The sequence below is a fragment of the Cryptomeria japonica genome, chromosome 6 (genome assembly GCF_030272615.1).
Source record: "Cryptomeria japonica chromosome 6, Sugi_1.0, whole genome shotgun sequence".
Taxonomy (NCBI): domain Eukaryota; kingdom Viridiplantae; phylum Streptophyta; class Pinopsida; order Cupressales; family Cupressaceae; genus Cryptomeria; species Cryptomeria japonica.
Window position 1 is genome coordinate 462082191 of NC_081410.1, and position 24162 is coordinate 462106352.

Sequence of the window (24162 nt, forward strand, 5' to 3'; positions counted from 1 at the left end):
CATCTTGATTTAGAGCATTTACATTATCATTTACAAGCAATTAGGGTTTACTTTCTAGGTTGCTCTAGTTTGCTTTCTTGCATTTAAGGACCTTGCACACACACTAGGTCTGCACACACAATACATTTTACAATACAACTTGGCTATTCGTGGAGGTGGAAATCACCGAAGCGGGGGTTTGACTAAGGCAAAACCCTATATAGCCGCCCATACCCTTTTCAGATATAAGTGCAGGTTTCGGGACTCGGACGACGCCGCAGGTGACAGATCCGGGAAAAGCAGGTCAAGATAGCACTCCACACCAAATTGCAGAGCAAAAGATTAGGACAGGGGCGTGGGGCACCCTGGTCCTGCCAGGACAGGGGCGCTGGGTGCCCTGGTCCCTGGGATAGGAGCGCTGGGCGCCCTGGTCCTCCTGACAGACAACATTTTCAGCATTTTTGACAACTTTTTCCAGAGTGCAAAACAACAGTTTCTGGAGCAGTTTCAGGGGCAGAATCAGGACAGTAGCGCCCACGCCCCCGTCCCGAACATTTTCAGTCAGATTTTAACTCCAGGTACGCATTTGCATTCTTGTCTTATCCTTGTATTTACAGCTTTCCATTGTTTAAGTTCAATTCTGCAATCTTGTTATTAGTTCATACTTGCACTTTGGGGTTAGGGATTGAACTTGCATCATTCTATCTTTCAATTACAACAAAGGAATAGAAATCCTAATAGGTAGCCCGTGGCTCTCTCTTCCACAAAAAGAAGTAGCCAATTGTGTGATACCTCTAGGCTCTTTCGTATTCCACAAGTGTGTGGTTGAAAGTGAGATTAGGGCATGTTTGCTTAGTGTCACTTTTTCTCCCACACAATTGGTAATGACAACATCAAGGACAAAAAAATTAGGGATGGTGATACTAAAAGTGAGAATAGTGGGTTCAATCTCTACTCTGAAACTGAAGGTGAGTCTGAGGATTTCAGCAACAAGGGGAAGACCAAGGGAAAGAGCAAGGGGACTACTATGGATTCTGACCTTTTGGACTCCGAGGATGAGTCTTTTGATGATAAATTCATAAAAAACAAGAAGAGAAAGGGTATGGGTAAGCAAACCCAAAGGACCAAGAAGACCTGTAAGGGGATAAACAAGTTGAAAAGGAAGATTATTATTTCTTCTGATGAGGATACTGAGGTTGAAAAAATGATAATAAGAAGGGTATGGAGGAAGATGAAATGCTAGATGGTGATCATGGGGAGAACCTAAGCACATAGAGAATGCAAAATGAGGGTTAGGAGAATAACATGGGAAATCAAAATGACTGTCATGGTGACGTTGGTAATGACAGCATCAAGGATTTTTGTGAGGTCATTAGCAAAATGGTGAAAGAGATTAGTGACTTCAAGACTGACCCAATGCGATAAAAAAGGCTACTATGGGTGAGAAGCCTCTCTCTGAAAACGTAAAAGAATTAATGGTTGCTATCAACAAGGTTGAAGCAATTGAGGCTATGGTTAGTAAAATTTTGGAAATGGAAAAGAAGGTGAAGGAGTTGGAAGGGAACAAAGATGCTAAGGGTCTGGATGCTAACTCGAACAATCTGGTCAACATAGTGGATAGGATGGAGCTTACTGTGAAGATGATTGCCGAGAAAAACTTCCAGATCCTTAAGGCCACTGTTGACCATGTTAACATCCTGATTAATAAATTTGAACAGATTAAAGGCAAGGAGGATGATAAGGATCAGATGGAGAAGAAGGGTCACGAAAAAAGAACAAGGGCCAACACTTGAAAACAGGTTGATATCAAGGAAAAGGAGCTGGAAGAAATGAAAAATTCTGCGATCAATATGAAATAGATGGTGGTTCATGCTGAAGAACTTATGAGAAACATTTAGTTGTCCTTGTGTTGTCTTTGTGCTTTCCTTTGGTTGTCTAGTGTTGCTTCCTTTGTCTTGTGTTCACTTTTTGTTTTGTCTGGGAATTGTTCTATGTGTGGGTGATCAGGCACTATTGTTTTATGCCTCTTTTATGCTTTATCTTTCTCCTGCTTTGTAACAAGGTTTCGGGTTCCTTTCAAAAACCTATTTTTAATTAATCAAAACACCATTTCTACCTTCTTTATACAATCATTATTCTTTATTTTATCTAGTATAATGCCACAAACTTTTCATACCTTTCGACATTACCATTTTTCTCTTATTATATTACATTTCTTACTTTTGATCTATACCTTTTCTCCCTTGTCTAAAATTAGCTACCTTTGTTCGTATTTTAGCAATGTATCATATCTGCTTACTACATCATTCATCATCAATCCTAAATTTTTATTTTTTTATGAATATTTCAGTTATATTAGAAACCCAAAATCTTAGACTCATTTTATCTTCAATTTAAATCAAACTCAATTTCTTTTAAGTTGCCTCAAATGTCAGTTCTTTATCTACTATATTTTTATGTAATGGTGGGAAAATTAAGGTTTCACCAATTAAGATAACAAAACCTCTAATCTCACCAAATCAACCATACATTAAAAAGGCGGGGGGGGGGGGGGGGGGGGAATTCAATTAAGAAAAGGGTTGAGATATTGATTAAATTTATGTTTTGAGGGTTTTCCCCTTTTTAGAATTGAAATTGGATTTGTACAATAGAGGATTAAAGTAGAACAATAATAACAAGATGTTATAGACTTCATAGAGAGCCATAGGCAAAATTTGAGCAAGGAAAGTGAATTAGAACTTGTACCTAAAACTCCAAGCCGAATTGTGGAGACCAGGGTGGTAGGTCACCCTAATCCTATAACTTCTAGACATGCAAGTGGGATCTTTTCTGGATCAAGAAGATTTACAAGATCCATCATCAGAATATTGGACAAAATTCTTGGGACTAGAGTGGTAGGTTTCCTTGGTCCTTCAATTTTCACTCCTATAAAAGTTGAACCTATTCATCATTGTCTATTATGTCAAAATCTTTGAACGTAGCTCCTAAATCAATTTATAACACACAAAAAGAGAGAAAAGGGGTTGTGGATAGGGGTTTTCCTTGGGTCAAACCTTAGTTTAGGAATTAACCTTGAATTGAATTGAAATAGGACATGCAAATAATAAAGTAAATGCTAGAAGATATACCTCATATATGCAATGGTTGATAAAAGGACCGATGATGCAATGCTCTTTAGATGTGATCACGAATCTTGAATGGAATAACATGACAAACACATGAACACAAATGACCTAATCAAACACGCATGCTTGAATGAAGATTTATGTGACTTTTCTCCATGATGCTTGAAGGACATGGTGGGGTGAAATTTTTCCTTGAATGTTTGAGAATGCTTGATGTCGAATGCATGAATGTTATGGATGGAATCTTCTAGGTCTAAAATGGATTGATAGGATGTCCTTTTATAGGGTTTCTATTGTCACACAAGTTTTCACCCTTGATGACCCAAGAGACCTTGGTCATCAACCTTGTGAAACATGGAAACAATCTCTCAAGTGTGGGACCTTGTGCTATGTGAGGCTGAGTCTCTGGAGAAGGTCAAATTCCTATTCAATCTGATGCAAAGAGTTGGACCAACCCAACACATGAAAATCCAATCTATGATCTGACAGGGAAAAGGGAGAGAGAGAAGGGTTGCATGAAAGAAGGGAAAGGGGTTCGCACCCAGACTGAAATGATGATCTCACCTGCCTATAGCTGCACAAAACATCAATAAAAACTACCTAAGGATGCACATAATTCTATTCTACTCAGTCTTCTAAGTGTGAGTAAAGATTGGAATCAACACAGTCACTTACATTGCAAAAAACCAAAGAAAATGAATTCAAACAAAGAGGTACACACTTACACAAATTGCAAGAATTGAATAGAGGAAAGAAAGATAATTTTATTGATGAAAGGGAAAGGCAAATTTACAGATGTAGAGAGACATAAGAATTCTGCATAAGAAAAACAAGAAGAAGATCCCTTGGAAAATTACAAAATTTTGCCTTTAAAGTTCAGGCATGACTCTAGATTGTTACGATTGAGAAAACCCTAACCCCACCCAGGTTAGGTTACAAAATATCTAAGAGGAGAAAAGATCAGATCGAAAAATCTAATAGTGTACTAGATTTGGCCTCTGAAGGCATCCTCTACCTTTGGAAGAGCGAAAATCCCCGTAGATCAAGGAAAACCCTACATCTAGAATTGACAACAGGCATCATGTTTGGAGTTATGGCATTGAAATCTGGTGGTTGCACTAAAATCGGGCGTCGACCAAGAAAAATGAAGACCTTGATGATCGGGTCAACAACCACCCTTGATAGAGCATTCAAACTTCAACAGCCACCGAGAAAATTAAAAATCAACCGTTGATCAAGAGATCTCATGCGCAGATGGACACATAAGATCTCACCATGTAAGTGTTGGCATATGCACACTCCAATCACCTACAATGTCTCATTGGAGTGTGCATATGCCAACAATCTCCCCCTTTGTCATTGATGCCAAAGGGGGAGTAGTGGGATGAGAAAATTCAACATCACAGGAATCATATGCTCAGGGGGAGCACACACATTTTTGGATACATTTTTGAAATTTCTCATGAGTGTTGCCATCAATGCCAAAGGGGGAGATTGTTGGCATATGCACACTCCAATGAGACATTTTAGGTGATTGAAGGTTTTGTCATTAATGGCAACCTTGCAATCCTATGGCATCCGCAAGGCATTATACTGGCAAGGCATTACACCAACAAGTTAGTGCACCGACATCAGCAGATCACACTCTACACCGACACTCAGGACACCGGCACCGACACAAACAAAGGAACTATACCGACACAGAGGCCGACAGGATTTTGTTATATTACATGTTGTTTATTATTGTAAAAACTTTGTAAGCCGACTTGGAAAATTGTAAAATGACTCTTATATATAAAAGAGATCATTGTAGACATTTTGTAGAGTAAGAGAGAGCGAAAAAGAAAAATATAAGGCAGACCTATTATGCGAAATATAGGTTGAAAGGTTTATGTAAGAAGCAGAGCAGCAACCGGTACTGGATCTGGCATTATAGATGCTATTGTAAAGCAGTACAAGATATTGGATTTGTATAATCCACATTGTAAGTCAGTGAGACTTCCCATTGAGTAGTGAGCTCTAGGCAATTGGCCTTCCTGCATGTGCAAGCCCCTATTGTAAGTAATATTCTCTTATTGGCTAGTGAGTGAATATTGTGGGTCACAAATCCCACCGAGGTTTTTCCCACACCGGGTTTCCTCGTTAAATCCTTGTGTTATGTTGTGCTTTTCATGTGGATGTTCTTAATTCTGTTTATTACATTATTTCTTGCATACTGGTACACTGTTATAATATGTTCTGCATGTTTTAAGTTAAGAAATTCTAATTACCAGTTAGATACTGATTCACCCCCCCTCTCAGTATCTATGGGATTCCTAACAGTAAGCGCACTCAAAAGCTCAACAAAATATTAAAACATCATTATTGGATCAGGCTTTATGAAGATCCAAAGAACGTGGATGGCTAACGTGGCATCTCGGGTCCATGCTTCATCACTGTTCTTTGACCACTAAATGACCCTCTATACCACATGGGATAAGCTCTCTAAGTTTCTACCTTGGTTAATTCTCATCTCACGAGCCTCTCTCACTGTCTTCTAAACCTCGCAAGATAAGCCCAAAAACCTCTTGTTCTCCACCGTCTCTTATCCTACGAGATTCCTTTGTGTCTTCGTTTACCTCGTGGGATAAGACTTTCGAGTTTTCTTTGTTTGGGCCCTCACTTCCTCTTATCCCATGAGCTTTGTCTTGTCCCCTTTTTCCCACATGATAAGGTTCTTTCTTTTGTCTTCCCTACTTATGCTTATCCTGTGGCAATCATTTATCTATTGGTCCAACCCCTTGGGATAAGGAGAAATCCCCATTCGCTTTTGACTTTCCTTATCCCGCAATATCACTTTGTTTCCATATTTACCCCATGGGATAAGAGAAATACTTTCGCTTTGTCACAAATCTTATCCTGCAACACCTCTCTGCTGCCTTCTTCACTTCGTGGGATAACAGGAAAACCTCCTTGTTTTATCTTTGTTTCTTATCCCGCAGGATCAAAACCTTGCCAAGCACTTAGCCGGTTGGGGCCTGCCAAAGCAGTCAATAACATGACCTGGTTATTGACACAACTCAGTCAGTAACATGACTCAATTATTGACATGAACTATTGATATAACATATGAGGTACAGGGGTCAATAACACTCGTGTTATTGACACATCATATAAACCCTCATGTTATATGACTGCAAACTATGAAGAAGCAACTAAGTCTGCTGAGACTGATAACACAACATGTTATCGATATTGACTAACACGAAATGTTAGTCACATTGAAATCTTGGATCTGAGCTCTGCTAAGGTTGGCACAAAAATTGCCAACAGTTCCCTAGGTAAATTATTGATTAGGCTAGCCTCCAATGATCAAGTGTAGCCATGGGGACCAAAATCCATCGGGGAGGGGAAATGCCTACCCATATTTGAAATGGGCCCTATCTAAGTAGGACATGTTAGTATGGTATCTTAGTCGAGATAGGGGCACTGCAATGCCCTTATCCTCCAAAAGAAGGACAAGAAACCAATAAATGAAGGGGGGTATCCCTAGGATGGGGTCCACTCAGTTGTGCACAAAAATTACATCAGATATGGAGTAAAAGGGGGCCAAAACAAGCCTAGGGGGATGAAGATAGGACACGCTAAAGTAGGAGCACAAATATGAGGTGTGAATTGCACAAGGTTATATTTTATGATGCTACATTTAGTCCCCACTTTAATGGGAGTATGAGCCTATGCAAATACTCGCAATAAAGTAGAAAGATGAGGAAGAGAGAGAGGAGCAACTAGGAGTGAGATCACAAAGAGACAAAACATCACTAATTTTGAGGAACCAAGCCCCCAATCTTAGGATCTTAACTCATGCAATCACAGAAAAGGACACACAAAACAAGACAAAGACACAAAAAGGCAAATAAAGGTGAAAAAAGACAAAAGAAACACAACTAAAGGAGTTAGTACCAAAAAGAAAAAGCTCCAAGTCAAGTAGTTGAAGAGACCTCAATAGTCAAAATTTATCAACCATTAATCTCGTTCTCAGAATGTTATTACAAGAATGCAAGTGGTCACATGAAAAGTGCAAGAGCATGCATCAAATGATGAACCATGATCCAAAAAGTAGCAAAACTATGATCTCACAGATAAAAGAAATGAGGGAACATGGATGCCACATGCTAGCAAGTTGCGTTATGCTAGGTGATCCATGAGAAGAAAAGAGAGAGAGACCATGGAATTCAAAGGCTAAAAATCTATGTTATGCTAGGTGATCCACAAGAACATGAATACTCATGAGACAACAAGTTATGTTATGTTATATCATTCACGTAGAGAAGGAGAGTCTGAATAGTCTAGTAAGTTATGTTATGCTAGTTCTGCTCATCTTGAAAATGTTGCACTAGGAGGGTTGAATAGTCTAGCACGTTGTGTTATGCTAGTCAATATACCTTAAAGAAGTTGGAAAAAAGGAAGAGATGAAAGGTCTAGCAAGATGTGTTATGCTAGTCTTCTCACTTGCTACATATGTCGCCATTTGGTTTTAGGAGCTAAAAATCTTGTTGTAGCGTCCTAAAATTGCGACACTTGCAATTTCGACTGCATTTGGGTCTTCACGATGGCGATGCAATGTTGAACTTGAATGGAGACCCCGAAACCTTTTTACGACATCAAAAACTGCATCTTTCTGCACCTTGGCCTGATCCTCCTTGAACCCTGCTATCCTGGGAGGTGGGACCATGGCGCCCAGCGCCCTGGTCCCTCAGGACCATGGCACCCAATGCCCTGGTCCCTGGCCCTATTTTGGGCCCGGTCTCTTGTTGGGCATCGGGTCTTCAAGTTTGCAATTTGGAAAATAATGTTCCTAGGTCGGCCTAAGGTCAGAAAAATCAGTCTGCTAACCCTAATTGACAAGTATATAAACTACATTTCCCCTCCTAGAAAAAGAGGAGAAAAAAATAGGGAAAACATATGTGTGCAAGAGGCGGAAGCGCTAGGCAAACATTCAAACATTCAAACATTCAAGCATTCAAGCATTCCTTCAAGCAATTGAGCATTCTAAGTCTCCATTCAAGGCTAGGTGTTGCATTCAAGACAAGGATTCAACCATTGAAGAGGAGATCACATACAACATACAACATCATTACACCTTCGCATGTAAGAATACAAACATTCTTACAACAAGGTATCAGTACTTGATTACATTACAAACATTTACATTTACAACATTCTCATTTCTTGGTTAATTCCAAAATCGGGGTTTGACCTGAAGGCAAACCCCTAATCCCTAACCCCCCAATCCTCCTCTCTTTTCTGTGTGTAGGTTGCAGGTACGCGGCTGTAATTAAAGATCTGGAATCCTTGTGCAGAGACGAACAGATCTCCCTTTGTTTCGCGGATTTTTCGGAGGATCGTGTGCACTCTGGGCACCATCGTCCCATCAACTTTCACTCAAATTTGCAGGATAGCTTCATCTCAACATTTTACTGCTAATTTCAGGTCCATAGCTTCATCTCGTGTCCCTATCTCTGTCTACAAGTGAATCTTTCTTACTTTACATACACTCCTAGTTCAATCCTTCTATCTACATTCTTTACAAAAGAGGGTATCCTTGATGTCTCCACCCTTGAAACTCATTTAGAGTCTAGTCTTGCATTGTGTGGGATTGGATCTTGTGGGTTTCAACCCCTCTTTTGAATGTAAAGTCTCTCCTAAGTGAAAATCGTCAACCCTAGTGACCTCCTTTCTCTCTCCTTGGAGTGGGGGAACACCTGGGGTTCGATTTTCCGCTTTACATTTTGGTGAACCTGACGTGATCATCCTAATTCTGATTATTCATGGTTAGATCTGAAATTTTTTTGCTTCCTTAATTACATTTCCATGTTTGATCTTTTGCAAATTTTAGAGGTTAATTGCATAAAAACCCTAAATTCTCTTTTTAGTAATTGAGCTTGTGAAATGTTTAATTGTTAATGCTTGTTTCAGATCTACGCTTCTATTGCAAATTGTCAAATCATATTTGTGCTTTAATTCTGAAAATTAAGTGGTTAAGTGTCGAAACCCTAATTTTTAAAACCCTCTTGATTCAACCTTTGACCAATGGTTTCACTGATCAAAACACCTTCAAATCGGTTGTAACTTTGGATTCCGCAACAAAATCACAATATCTCTCATCCCTAAAAATTTTGAAGAAAGTTGCGAGGACCGTGTGCACCCCAAGCGCCATCGTCCCTGACATTTTTTCTAAAATTTCGAGAGCTAGATCTTACTGTATTTTTCTGCTAGAATCCAGAATCTTGGCTGATTTCATCAATTCTAACACTTTCAAAATTAAAGTCAAAGTTGGTCTAGTGATTGCTTGGATTAAGGCTTCTAATCATTCAAAAATTGTTGAAAATTGAAATTTGTGTTAAAATTGTGTTTCTTACTGTCCTAAATCTGAAAAGTGTGTTGGCATTCATTCGAAATTTCAGTGCTTTATTAAAATTCTTGCAGTTTGTGACTTTTGAAATTAAGTGTTTAATTGCAACAACTTTGATTTCTGCTTTCAAAATTGAATTTTGCATGAAATTGAGTCAACTTTTAAATTTCAAAGCTTGCATTGCTTTTAATATTCCCTCTAAAATCATAAAATTCAAAATTTTAGTTTCCCTCTCTTTTTCAAAATTCAAATTTTGCATTTTTCAACAATCTTGGTAGGGTTCAATTTTGAGATTGTAACTTTAATTTAGCCTATCTACAGATCGTAAAATCACTCAATTTTTTCAGATTAGCTTTAAAATCATCATAACTTTCATCCCTGAAAATTTTGAAAAAAGTTGCGAGGACCGTGTGCACTCCGTTCACCACGGTCCCTGACATTTTTTCTGAAACTTCGGGAGATTGTCATGATTGCATTTAACAGCTTAAATCTAGGAGATTGGCTGATTTTATTGAAATTTGCTACCTCTAAATTCGAAAATAAATTCAAAATTCAAGATTTCAATTTTCAAGATAACAATTAAAATTAAGTGCTACCCCCTTGGCCCTAATTTTCAATTGTGCCTACCTTTCTTGGAAGTTGTGTTTCCCTCTTCTTTCACAAAGTTCAAATTGGATAATCATTATCTCATTGTTCAATTTTGCCAACTTTATTTTTTTTTCAAAATTCAAAATTTTCTTTCTCCCTCTAGTGCATGAGTTTTACAACAATAAGCCCTACTTACACTATTCCCATTAGACGAAGCCTTAGAATTAAGTCTTTTCAAGGTTTAATTACCGAGGAGATGGAACCTAATTTGAATGGCCTTTTTAACGAGGACACGGGTAATTCCTCTAATCCCCTTAATGATGAAGAAGCTCTCCATGAGGTTTCTGTAGAACAACTTTCGAAATTGGATAACCAATTTGATGATTTTCAGCAATGGATGTCTCAAGAATACCCCGATAGTCAAGCTCTTTCATTAATTGAGGGTCTAAAACGTATGGTTCAAAGTGATAAGAATGGAATTGATATTTTACGTAGTATTGCACACATCGTGGATTCGAATGTGATGCCTATGAAGAGTTGTGCCGAAACTTTAGGTTATACACAACCTCCTACTCAAGTTAATCATTCTATTCCTTTGACAACTTCTATTGCTAGCATACCTACTTTTACATCAAACATAATGACTACTTCAATACAAAACATTCCACCTATGATCACTAGTCATGGGGGCAATCCTTCTTCTTCAATCAACCCTCTTCCTTCATTCAATCTGACTGCTTCATTCATTCCTCCAATGAGTGTTCCTATTACATCTCCACAAATGAACATGATGCGAGGGGGCAATTCATTTAACCATTCCATCCCTCCTTGTAGTGTTCCTTTTTCCCAATCATCTCCTATGACTAACCATCATAGTGTCCCGCCACCTTACTCTCAATCATTACCTTCTTTCAATAACATAATACCTCCATCACAATCTAACATGTCTAATATGAACTCTTCGACTGAAGCGACCATTAACAATCTTGCACAAACTGTCTCTTCTTTACAGCAACAAATTGCCTCTATGAATCAGTCTAAGTTTAGTGTGCCCACATTTGATGTTGCGAGCCCACTTTCTCTTGACATTGTTCGAGCTATCCCCCCTAAACATGTTGAAATCCCGCAGTTGGAGCTTTATAATGGTAAAGGTGATCCTCTAACACATGTTAAGAACTTTCAAACAATATGTACCGATTTTGCTCATGACCAAAGGTTGCTTGCAAAACTGTTTACTAGAACATTAAGAGATAAGGCTCTACAATGGTATTGCTCGTTGCCTTCTTATTCTATTACTTCTTTCCAACAACTTGCAAATGCTTTTATTCAACAATTTCAAAACAATATAGGTCCTAAAGTTACTTTGATTGATTTAATGCATTGTAAACAAGGTGTTAAACAAAAAGTTACTGATTTCATTGGTAGATATAAGCATTTGTGTGCTCAAATTTCTTTTCCAGTACCTGACAATGATATTCAAAGAATCTTTATTTCTAATTTACAAAAAGATATTAGAGAAAAACTTCTGTTTTCTGAGTTTACTTCTTTCCAACAGTTGTGCGCAACTCTTCACAATTATCAACTGACTGTGAGTCAAATGGAACAAGCAAATCCTATGGCTCCGAGTGATAAGGGTGATAGTAGTCAACAACCATTTGGGAAGTTTAAACCGAACAGAGAGTTCATTAAGTTCAATGAAAACATCACCAACAACAATGTGAATGCAGCATCAGGTGTGCCTCCTATTTCTAAGTTTTTCAAGAAAGAAAGGAAGTTTACTCCTTTGAATGAATCATTGCATAGTATTATGAATAAGTTATTGGAACAAAATGTGCTTACTCTCCCTCCTATGAAGCAAATAGATCCTGCAAAGATTAATTCACCCTATTTTGATAACAAATCTTTTTGTCAATTTCATCGTCAACTTGGGCATGATACTGAAAAATGTTTTGCTTTAAAGGATAAAATTCAAGATTTGATTGATAATAATACTATCTCCATTTCAGGTGTGAATGATAAAGGCAACACATCTGTAGCTCTTCCTAACCAAAATCTAAATATTTTTACTGATCCATTACCTTCTCATACCTCTAATGTGATTGAGACTAATGATTCCTCTTTCTCACCTGATGGTCTTGTGTCTATGACTTCGAATGTGATTAACTTTGTAGAGCAGCAGAAAGTCCCTAAAGAACCTTCCATCACATTTGATTCCAATGAAACTATCAGGGCACCTGATGGTCCTTTATATATAGTTGCAAAAGTCAAAAATACACCTTGCCGTGGAGTGCTTATTGATCCTTCTTGTATGGTTAATGTCATTACTAAAGAATTTCTTTTTACTTTGCAATTGAATCAAGTGATCTATGACAAAACAAATGTGGTTGTGAAATTATTTGATGCATTTTCTTCTCCTGCAATTGGTTCTATTACATTACCTATTGAGGTCCATAACAAATCCCTTAATGTGAGCTTTGCTATTATTCCATCATCCAAACAATTTCGTGTGAAGCTAGGCTGTCCTTGGCTATCTTCCATGAAAGCTATTGCTTCTCCTATTCACAAGTGCTTGAAATTTCCCCATAATGGTGAAGTTGTTACTGTCAATCATAGTCTCTTTAAACCAGCTGAAAGAACTTCTAGTGTTCCTATTGATTATTTTTGGCCTAAACAATTCCAATCTCTTCCACCGCGAAGTGATCATCTTTTCAAATCTTATCAAAAGTGGAAAAAAGATATGATCTTATCTCTAAGTGAACCTAGAACACCCAAACTTGATATTCCCATCGTTCTTGAGAAGGAAGTTCTTCCTTTGAAAGATAAAACTAATGTCTTTCCTCAAGAAGATTCCCAACCCATCCCTATGGATGTGACTATGTCTATGTCTAATAAACTTTCTAAAGGTAGACCTATACCTCCTCGTCATGATGGACTTGGTCTCCTTCCTAAACCAGATATTCCTCCTTTATATGGAGCAGTTCCTCCTCCTTCCTCTTATAGAGAGAAGAGACCTTTCTCTTCTCCTATTGTCCAACCTAAGAGACCACAACCTAAACACCCAAGTGATAAGGACGAGAACATTCCTCCTCCTCAATCTCCTCAACTTCCTACTAAGACTAGACGAAATCGTTCTGCGCGTGAACACCGATGAAAGCGTCGTCTTAGAGCTTGTGCAGCTGTTTCCCAAACTTTGCAATCCCCAAAAACACCTTTAGCTAGTATTATTCCATTTTCTCCTCAGCCGAAAATTGAGCCAAAATCTCCTAAACATAAGATGCATGATGGTTTTGATCCCGTGCGAGTTAAAGATCCTATTTTTATAAATCTTGATGATGATATAGATGAAAATGTTATTCATGATGAAAATGTTACTTCTCTTTCTTCTGATAGTGAATATGAATATGTTGATGTTGATAACTATTTATCTAACGAATTTTCTAAAGCACTTATCCTAGCTCCTAGACAAGAACAACGTGGCTTGGAACATGAACATAGCCCTTGTTTGGATCTTGTGATAGCTCCATCTGCTGTGTTGGATGTTCCTCCTCTAGCGTGTTTCCTGCCTTCCCGAAATATTGATCAGCAAGATCGGGGGGTAGATGACGTGCTAGACTAGTTCATTAGCATAGCAGACTCTCTCCTCCTCTCTTGATCTCTTTTGTTACTTCTTCTATGTGTTATTCTCATTCTTCTATTTGTTGTCCTTAATGTTGTCTACTTGAGGACGATGCAAAACATTGAGATCTCTTTTGGTCTCTCTCATGTTGACTCAAAAGACATATGTGTTCCCTTCTTCTAGGTGACCTTCCTTGATTGGGGAATGAAGAACAATTATGCATAGATACATATGATATACATGAATTATCATACAACATACTGACCCCAAGGAAAGCGAAGTCACCTCGTGCTTTGTGTTTTGTGTCTATTATCCTTGGGTTTATCTCACACTTGGGGGCTAAATCCTTGTGATAATGTGCTCCTTTTCCTTCTCATTTCTTATATGTATCACTACCTTAAAGCAATCACCCCTGATGAGGCGTGTGCGATCGCTTTAACGTAGAGGGCATACACTCCGTTCATATCTCTTCAAGATACTTGAAAATTTCTTGGCGAACTTAGCTTTGCCTTGAAAATTTTTGGTATTTTTCTTGCATGACTCATAGTGAGGGAACCTTACTACTGACAGTCATGGTTCTCCCTCGTGATCTTCCCTTTTACTTTATCAATTGAATTCGTAAGATCCTTAGTCCACTGGGGGCTTGGTGTATCTTGCCTCCTTGACGTGGTGAAAGTCTTTCAATGTTGTTTCCTTGTACTTTACCGGAAGTATGGGCATACGCTTATACTCCAGCTAAAGTGGGGGCTAAATGTAGCATCCTAAAATTGTGACACTTGCAATTTTGACTGCATTTGGGTCTTCATGATGGTGGTGCAACGTTGAACCTGAATGGAGACCCCGAAACCTTTTTACAACATCAAAAACTGCATCTTTCTGCACCTTGGCTTGATCCTCCTTGCACCCTGCTGTCCCGGGAGGTGGGACCATGGCGCCCAGCGCCCTGGTCCCTGGCCCTATTTTGGGCCCGGTCTCTTGTTGGGCATCGGGTCTTCAAGTTTGCAATTTGGAAAATAATGTTCCTAGGTCAGCCTAAGGTCGGAAAAATCAGTCTCCTAACCCTAATTGACAAGTATATAAACTACATTTCCCCTCCTAGAAAAAGAGGAGAAAAAAATAGGGAAAACATATGTGTGCAAGAGGCGGAAGCGCTAGGCAAACATTCAAACATTCAAACATTCAAACATTCAAGCATTCAAGCATTCCTTCAAGCAATTGAGCATTCTATGTCTCCATTCAAGGCTAGGTGTTGCATTCAAGACAAGGATTCAACCATTGAAGAGGAGATCACATACAACATACAACATCATTACACCTTCGCATGTAAGAATACAAACATTCTTACAACAAGGTATCAGTACTTGATTACATTACAAACATTTACATTTACAACATTCTCATTTCTTGGTTAATTCCAAAACCGGGGTTTGACCTGAAGGCAAACCCCTAATCCCTAACCCCCCAATCGTCCTCTCTTTTATGTGTGTAGGTTGCAGGTACGCGGCTGTAATTGAAGATCTGGAATCCTTGTGCAGAGACGAACAGATCCCCCTTCATTTCGCGGATTTTTCGGAGGACCGTGTGCACTCCGAGCGCCATCGTCCCGTCAACTTTCGCTCAAATTTGTAGGATAGCTCCGTCTCGACATTTTACTGCTAATTTCAGGTCCGTAGCTTCATCCCGTGTCCCTATCTCTGTCTACAAGCGAATCTTTCTTACTTTACATACACTCCTAGTTCAATCCTTCTATCTACATTCTTTACAAAAGAGGGTATCCTTGATGTCTCCACCCTTGAAACTCATTTAGAATCCAGTCTTGCATTGTGTGGGATTGGATCTCGTGGGTTTCAACCCCTCTTTTGAATGTAAAGTCTCTCCTAAGTGAAAACCATCAACCCTAGTGACCTCCTTTCTCTCTCCTTGGAGTGGGGGAACACCTGGGGTTCGATTTTCCGCTTTACACTTGTCTAAGACTTTAGGCGTGGTTTGAAGTATGCAACAATCTGTATCAGACATGCAATTGAAAAACAATATGTCTGGTTTTAGGAACATCTCATCTAAGAGTTAGGTCTAGTTTCGACCATGTAAACCCCATATAATACATACAAAAGGACCACATCTAGTTTTAGGAATCAAGTCCCTTATCTAAGAGTTAGGTTTGGTTTTGAGAATGCAACATTTCTATATGACATATAAAAGGACAACCAAGTAAAGCAATCCACATTTTGAACCAAAAATATAGTACAAGGAGGGCGTGATGTATGCCCCCCCTTAAGATGTAAACATAACATTAAGTTGATGTCTTAAAGAAGATAGAAACGAGGATACATAACTTCATCACCAAGGACATATCCTTTAGGAAACAATATAAATAAATCCAAGATAAAGAGGTATGAGTCTTATAAGCAAGGAAAAGATAGTTGTAAAAGAGATATCTTGCAACAATTGTAAAAGAATCCTTTGGAGGAGGAGGAAGACATCTTTTCTCAAATACACCTACCTCCAAGAGGAGATTTAAAAAAAAAAAATCATTTAGCAAAAGAAAGGAAGGAGAACAAGAATTCACACCTTCCTCCTATTTCTAGGTAAAGGGACTCTTGATGAATGATACCACACTTTTGGCCCTAAGTGAGGAGTTTTTTAATAATAGACATACATCATCAAGTGAAGAAGAGATTGTACTCAAGGATACACACCTCTTTCATAAGAGATAATCCTTAAGAAAACACACAACTTCACACAAGGAATGCCATTATATCATAAGCAAACACTGCTCATCCTAGGAAAAGTAGATCCTTAGAAAGGATAGGAGATAGAAAATAGAATGAATGCCCTCCAAGCATAGGGATAAAGAGAAGGATTAAACTACCTCGATTATATATAAAAGACGCACCACTTCAAGAAAAGAATGGGTCCTAAGGAAAGAACACACATGTACTTGCATGAAGGAAAATTCAATGAAAGAAAGGAGATCAAGTTATGAAAATTAAAACTTAAAAGAGAGGCAATCTTCAAAAAGGAGAGAGAGTTGAATATATTATCCTTTCCCCTTAAGAGAGGAGACAAGGAAGTATCATGTTGCTATCCAAGTATGATTAGAATTAAAGATACATCACTACACATGACAAAGAGCCCCGAATAAAGTTAAACTACTAATGTCGTAGGGAATGAGCAACATAATGAGGTGAATGGAGTGTTAAGGCACTACCTCCACCGAAAAACATTGCAAGATTAGTTGTAAGAGCTATGAGAGCTCAATCATATTGGTCTTGAACAATTTCATTAAAACTTTGCAATTTCAAAGAGAATGAAAATAACAATGATGAAAAATAAAATACTCAACACCTTCTTTGTTCTTATTATTATATTTTATGAAAAGAAATATCACATGCTTATCATACTTCAATCTCCCAAAGGTTCAAGTGTAGCTAATTTTTATTTATTTTCAATGTGGCCAAGTCTTGTCTATTGAATGTACCACAAGGTCTACTATTGGAAGGAGAAGAATTGTTCTCTTTAGGAAAAATAATTAGTAAAGATGGAGGAGGATTACTTGATGTAGAAACATGTTTTGATGGCCGATAGTTTCTACGTCTTGAAAAATAGTATTTAAGCATTGAACCTTATGAGCATCCTCCATAGATGTTTGAGAATTAGGATATCCTAGTCTTTATTTAGTAAATGGTGTGGGAGGATCTATAGGGATCTCAATTCCTTGTTCATGTTTTCCAAGTCCTTATCCTCTATAGCCTTGTTTTGAAATCATATCATATCCAACTTTATAGGATGTTCTCTATTTTGAAGGAGAAGGGATTTCATTATGAATTTCTTGAAACTTTGTAGTGTAAGGACACATAGAAGGGTAAAAGGGATAATTAGATGAGGAAGTGATATCTTTTGTGGGAAATTCTCCTTTCTATCATCATTATTCATGTCCTCTTTGGTTGGTTGGAAAGAAGTATCCTTATCATCTAAGGCTTCATCTTTGCTTAATGTTATATGAGGAGAAAGATCATGAATAAAATGCATAACATCATCTTGTCTATAAATATGTTGACGATTAAGATAAGCCCTTATAGAATAAGGAGGATCTAGAAAGATTGATACACCAACATTTTGATCTTGTCCCCCTTCTCTAGAGTATGTGTTTGATAAGAAGATGGTGTCATGTCGGTATTCAATGCTTGCTCTCCATTAAAGAGATTATTGATAGGAGTATTTATTCTTTCCTCACTCTCATAAGATATCGTAGGAGAGGTTTATCCCTTTCAATGTAATCTCTAGGATTATCATTGTCTACAAAAGCTTTTATGTGATCTACATATGCAATACATTTTCTTAAAAATATCATCGTAAAACAACATAAAACATGGATAAAAGATTTAAGAGATAATTTGCAAGTAGGAAATATCTTTGAAATTATAATGATGTCTTATGTAAGAGTACTATGAATTAAAAAAAGTAATGTAAAGTGAAAGAAACCATTGTCAAACACATGATTTTGGTAAATGTAACTAAAAAATAGTGTAATCACATGTAAAATAGCAAACCAATCAGATTTAATGAATTTAATTATGGAACACTCCAAATTAGATCTGAAAATTAGAAGATGGAAGTATAAGATACATCGAGTTCACCAAAATGTAATGGTGGGGAAGTCAGGGTTTCACCAATTAGGATAATAAAACCACTAATCTCACCAAATCAACCATACATTAAAAGGGGGGTAAATTCAATAGATCTAGCCATAATTCAATTAAGAAAAGGACTTAGATATTGATTAAATTTATTGTTTGAGGGCTTTCCCTTTTTAGAGTCAAAATTAGTATAACAGTGAAAAATTAGGGTTTAAACCATAGAAGAATGAAAACAACTAATTTTTTCTTAGAGGCCAATTACATTCAAAAGAGGGTTGAATCCAATAGATTTAGTGACAAACCAGTAACTATAAGGACTTAAAGTATTGATTGGATTTGAGGGGTGTATTTGTTTGCCCTCTTTTGTGAGTTGAATTGCTAAAATTAGGGTAAAGTGTTGAAAATGAAGATAAAAACATGGAACCGGTGAGCTAAATATGCAGGACTGAGACACACACCTAGATCTGAGGATTATAAGCATATTTAGATTTGATCCCTAAAAAAGCTCCAAAATGTTAGGTTCAGGATGCCCATCACTTTGGTCCACCTAACTTTTCACACACCAAAAGGGGTTGTTGATTCATCTCTGCTAATAATTTTAATTCTGAAGATCGTAACTCTGTACTTGTTTCATGTACATAGAAAGAAAGGAAAATAGGTTGCGAATAGGGGCTTGCCTAAGTCAAACCTCGGTTTTGGAATTAAGCATGAAATAGAGATAAAAGATAATTGAATTTTTGTAATTGAAGATTCTCTTTTTTGAGGGAGATGTTGAATAATGACTGAAAACCAAATGATATACATCTATGTGAATTTTTGTTTGTCTCCACATGGGATTAGGGTTTCATGAAGTCATTGACAAAATAGGATGTAAATTTCCACTTTAATGCTTGAATCTTGACTTTGTTGTTGCTCCAAGGCTTGAAGGACAATTGGTTACTTGCTCAATTTCTTGAATGCTTGAATTCTTGATGTCATGTATGCTTACTTATGCCTTCTATGTCAAATGAGAGGGGAAAGTCTCCTTTTATACACACCTATTGAAAAAATTGCTAATTTTTTGACATAAGCTGACACGGAGCTAGGAATCTCGCTCAAGTTTGAAATAGCAAAAAGGATTTGAAATAGGGCCCAATTAGGGAGGACCAAAGTATGGTGCCTTGGTCCTAATTAGGACCAGGGCGTGACATTTTGGTCCTACCCTAATTTAGGGCTAGGAAAAGGTGCCTTGTTGATGTAAAAGTAAAAAATGTAGTCATACTTGAGTGATATGAGCAGAATTAGGTCTTAATCAGGCTTAGGGGTGCAAACGCTAAGGTAAGGACCCAAATGCGGTCAAAATTGTACAAGGGTGCAATTTAAGGATGCTACAATTAGATTTGTACAATAGAGGATTGGAGTAGAACAATAATAACAGGATGCTACAAACTTCACACAAAGCCACAAGCAAATATTTGAGCAAGGAAAATGATTTAGAACTTGTAGTTGAAAATCTAGGCCAAATTATCAGGACCGAGGTGGTAGGTCACCTTGGTCCTATAACTTCTAGATAGGCAAGTGCGATCTTTTTTGGATTAGGAAGATACACAAGATCCACTATCAGAAGATCAGGCAAAATTCTCGTGACTAGGGTGATAGGTCACCTTGGTCCTCTACTTTTTGCTCCTATAAATGTTGAACCTATTCATTGTCATCTATTCTATCAGAATATTTGACGACAAATCCTGAATTGATTTCCTGCACATAGAAAGAGATAAAAAAGGGTTATGGATAGGAGTTTTCCTTGGGTTAAACGTTGATTTAGGAATTAACCTTGAATTGAATTGAAATAAAACATGCAAATATTGAAGTAAATGTTGGAAGATATACCTTGAATTTTCAATAGTGATACAATGACTAATGATGCAATGCTCCTTAGATTTGATAACAAATGTTGAATGCAATAACATGACAAACACATGAACTATGATGACCTAATTAGACACACATGCTTGCATGAAGATTGATGTGAATTTGCTCCACGATGCTTGAAAGATATGTTGGGATGAAATTGTGCCTTGAATGCTTGAGAGTGCTTGATGTTGAATGCGTGAATGCTATGGATGGAGTCTTATAGGTCTAAAATTGATTGATAGGATGTCCTTATATAGGGTTCTCGAGGTAAATTACCGACTAGGCCAACCTCCAATAGTCAAGTGTAGCCACAAGGACTAAAATCGATTGGGGAGCCTGGGAAATGCCCGCTCATATTTGAAATGGGCCTTGTTTAAGGAGGACAAGGACAATATGGTGTCTTGGTCTAGATAGGGGCACCAAAATACCCTTGTCCTCCAAAAGTAGGACAAGAAACCAACAAATGAAAGGGGATAGCCTTGGGATGGGGTCCACTCAGCTTTTCACATAGGTAAAATTAGATCCAGAGTAAAAGGGGGCCAAAAATGGGCCTAGGGAGAATGAAGATAGGACATTTTAAAGTAGGAGGACAAACATGAGGTTTGAATTATACATGGCTATAATTTATGACACTATAGTTTCAAATTTTACCCTTTATAAATATGATGCTAACTACCTCAATTTCAATGATCTACTTACAAACAACTCATAGCTACCTTACACATAGTCATTTATCTACAAGTTATAGTTTTCAGATACCTCAAATTTGTGATGTGTTAAAAATTAGAAAATTCCTCTCTTAGAATTATAAACCTTAACTTCCATACCAATAGGTCCAATGAAGGATTACCCAACCATGTACCTAAACAAATGAATAAAAAAATAAACTTAATGGAATAGTGCAACAATCATATATTATTTATTCATTCATAGTCACAATAGGTTCATAATCTATTAAAATTGGATTTTGATATACCAAGCCTCAATAATTTGATTATAAATATGAAAATTAAAAAAATTGAATGATATGATAATATTAAATCCTCTTTGAACCATACAACCACTATCTTCCAATATTCATTGATACCATAGTGTTTATATGTTAACTTATACTAATAGGAGTGAGTTTAGTTAGCCATCAGATGGAACTAAGTTTAATGCCTTATAAGTGTGTATTCAACCAAACATTTAGATAAATTGGAAGTGAAGATGAATGGTTGATAATTATTGATTCAATTCACACCATAAGAACTCCATGTCGAATGTACCTTGATATGTGTTCCTTTACGATTCAACATCCAAAAATTGTCAATAGCCCATAACAATAGAATTAAGAATAAGCTTGTCAAGTCTAGGTGATAGATCAAAACATAAATTATATACTTTTTTTGAACAAAATATTATAGGAATTGAGCATTTTATTGTAGGATGAATGTGGAACATATTATCCTAGTCACAAGATGGTATATATAACTATGGTGAAATATGGATAGATATTCAATGTTCATTTGGTATTAATGACAACTTACAAGCAAATAAATAAGTAAAAGAATTTTTTATTTTTTTATGATGGAAGATTATTCTTACACCTTGGGGTTCTCCTACATCACGTGCCTCCATAGAATTTATTTGATCATCCTTTATAATATATTCACACTCTACTTGATCAATGATTGGGATTTTTCTACTTCTAAGATCAATACCTTTGAAAAATTATTTTTGATATATTAAAAAAGGAAAGGACCCTAATCCCAAGTTTAGAACAAAAAATGAGCTATAAAAAAGCTAAAGAGAAATACAAGTCTCAACTAAGATCAAAATGACACACAATTCCTATAATAGTATCAAATTATGAACTAGCTTAGAAGCACATAGACCATAAAGTTTTCAAAACTAGCATGCATTCCATAGCTATTATAACAAAAAATTACATATATAATATAAACAAGAAAGGAGAATAGCTACCCTACAAACACAAAAGTAATTTAATTAAGTTTGAGCTATTGATTAGGGGTCCCAAGGGCTTCTCCCATACATCGTTATTTTTTTTCAGCTTGCCCTTTTCTCCACCTTTCTAAGTTTTATTTTTTTGCTTCATTTCTTCAAATGTTTCCTTATCTTTTAGATCCATAAGAATGTACCCATGATATTCTTATGCATAATGTCATATGTTATTATAATTAATTCTATGAGAGCCTAGTCCATCTTTTTAATTTTTTGATAAGTAGTCTTTAATTTTTCCAAGATCTTCCACACGATTCTATAATTCTACCATTTGAGCCTTGAGGGTATTTACATAATTTGTGTTCTCTCCTATTCATATTTCTTGGTTCTCATTATCCCACTAGTTTTCTACATGCCTTTGGTCCTCTGCTAGCATAATATTTCTTCCTTTTTTGCCCATTCTTCTTCATCCTAATTTTTTGTATTTCCCATCCTTCTCATCAACTTGCTCTTCATTTCTAATACAACAATCAAAATCCTTTCTTATTTCTTTGTCCTCCTTTCCCTCCTTAGTGTCATCTACAACTTCCTCTAGATCATCTATTTTAGCGACCTTACTCTTGATTATTTATTTTCCTTTTGGTTCTTGGAGTTTAGCAACAAAGATAACTTTAGCAATCCTTGCTTTTCCTTCCTCTAGTATATTTTGATCCTCATATATTTATACCTTTTTCCTATTTAATACATATCCTTCCCCTTCTAAAATGTCTATGGTTTCTATCTTTGATTTTGAGTTTTTAAAATCCATATCTTTCTCTTTGTAAAATTAGGATTTTTGGAAGAGGATTTTTTTTGGGGTAATTTTTTGAAGCTCCTTTGAGAGAGTTGGGTAGGTGGTTTTTTCTTTTATAATAAATACCCCTTCATTTTTATCATTTTTGTTCTCTATATGGTCTTTCCTATAGTGGAGGGTTTTTTACTTTAGTCAAGACTATTATTTTCTATAAGATTAATTTTCATAGAGCTATTTTTAGCAGGATTGGATTGGGGGATAGTTGATAGTTTAAATTTGTACATTTCCATTATCAAAACTTATGTAGGGGAGGAAAGGCTCCATCCTCAATGTAATTATATAAATAAGATAGTAGATAGAAAGAACAATTTATCATTTTTCCATGGCTAATGTGATTTAACAATGAAAATAATAACGATGAACAATTTTAAACCTACCCTCAAGAGTAAAGTACTTCATTACATGGAGGCTTACTAATCCCTAAGGAGCTGACATATTTTCACCAATGAATCTATTTTGGAATCACTCTATTTATTCATCTCCATCAAAAAAGTTTTTGACAAACTTTTTGTAGTCTACATTGATTCTTTTAGAAACTTTCAAATCCTTGTAACTTAACCTAATAGCCTAGACAATTAATTTTGTTGTGACTTAAAATTGCAAACTCCTAATTGAAAACCTCCCCTTATCCCAAGAGTTAAAAAAATTGATGTTAACTGATCATTATATCCTTGAATCATGGAGATAAGAAAGGATGTAAGACCGACATTTTCAAATTCAATATTTTTTTGTGGGGCCTCACAAGAAGATGGCTTCATCTTTTTCCTTGTTCCTCCCATTCTACCTCTATGTAGAAGAGCTTCGTTGCCTTTTCCAATACTAGTCACTAAAAAAGTATTATTTTTAGGATTTAAAAAAAACTCAGTGTTGTTTTTCCTTAACACTTCTCTCTCACCTTTTAACTCTACTTTCATGAAATCCATAATGACTATAAAATAATTAATACACTTCTCATAGTTATCATTCTCTAAGTACTCACATGGACTTCAAGGATATTTGATATCTTCTATCTTTGCCTTTAAAAAAAAATTATTTCTCAAATTATTTTTAGCATTTGTTGTGACTATATTCACATGTTCATAAAACTAGCACTTGGACTAGAAGGAGGTACAATAGTTATGACGATAGTAAGA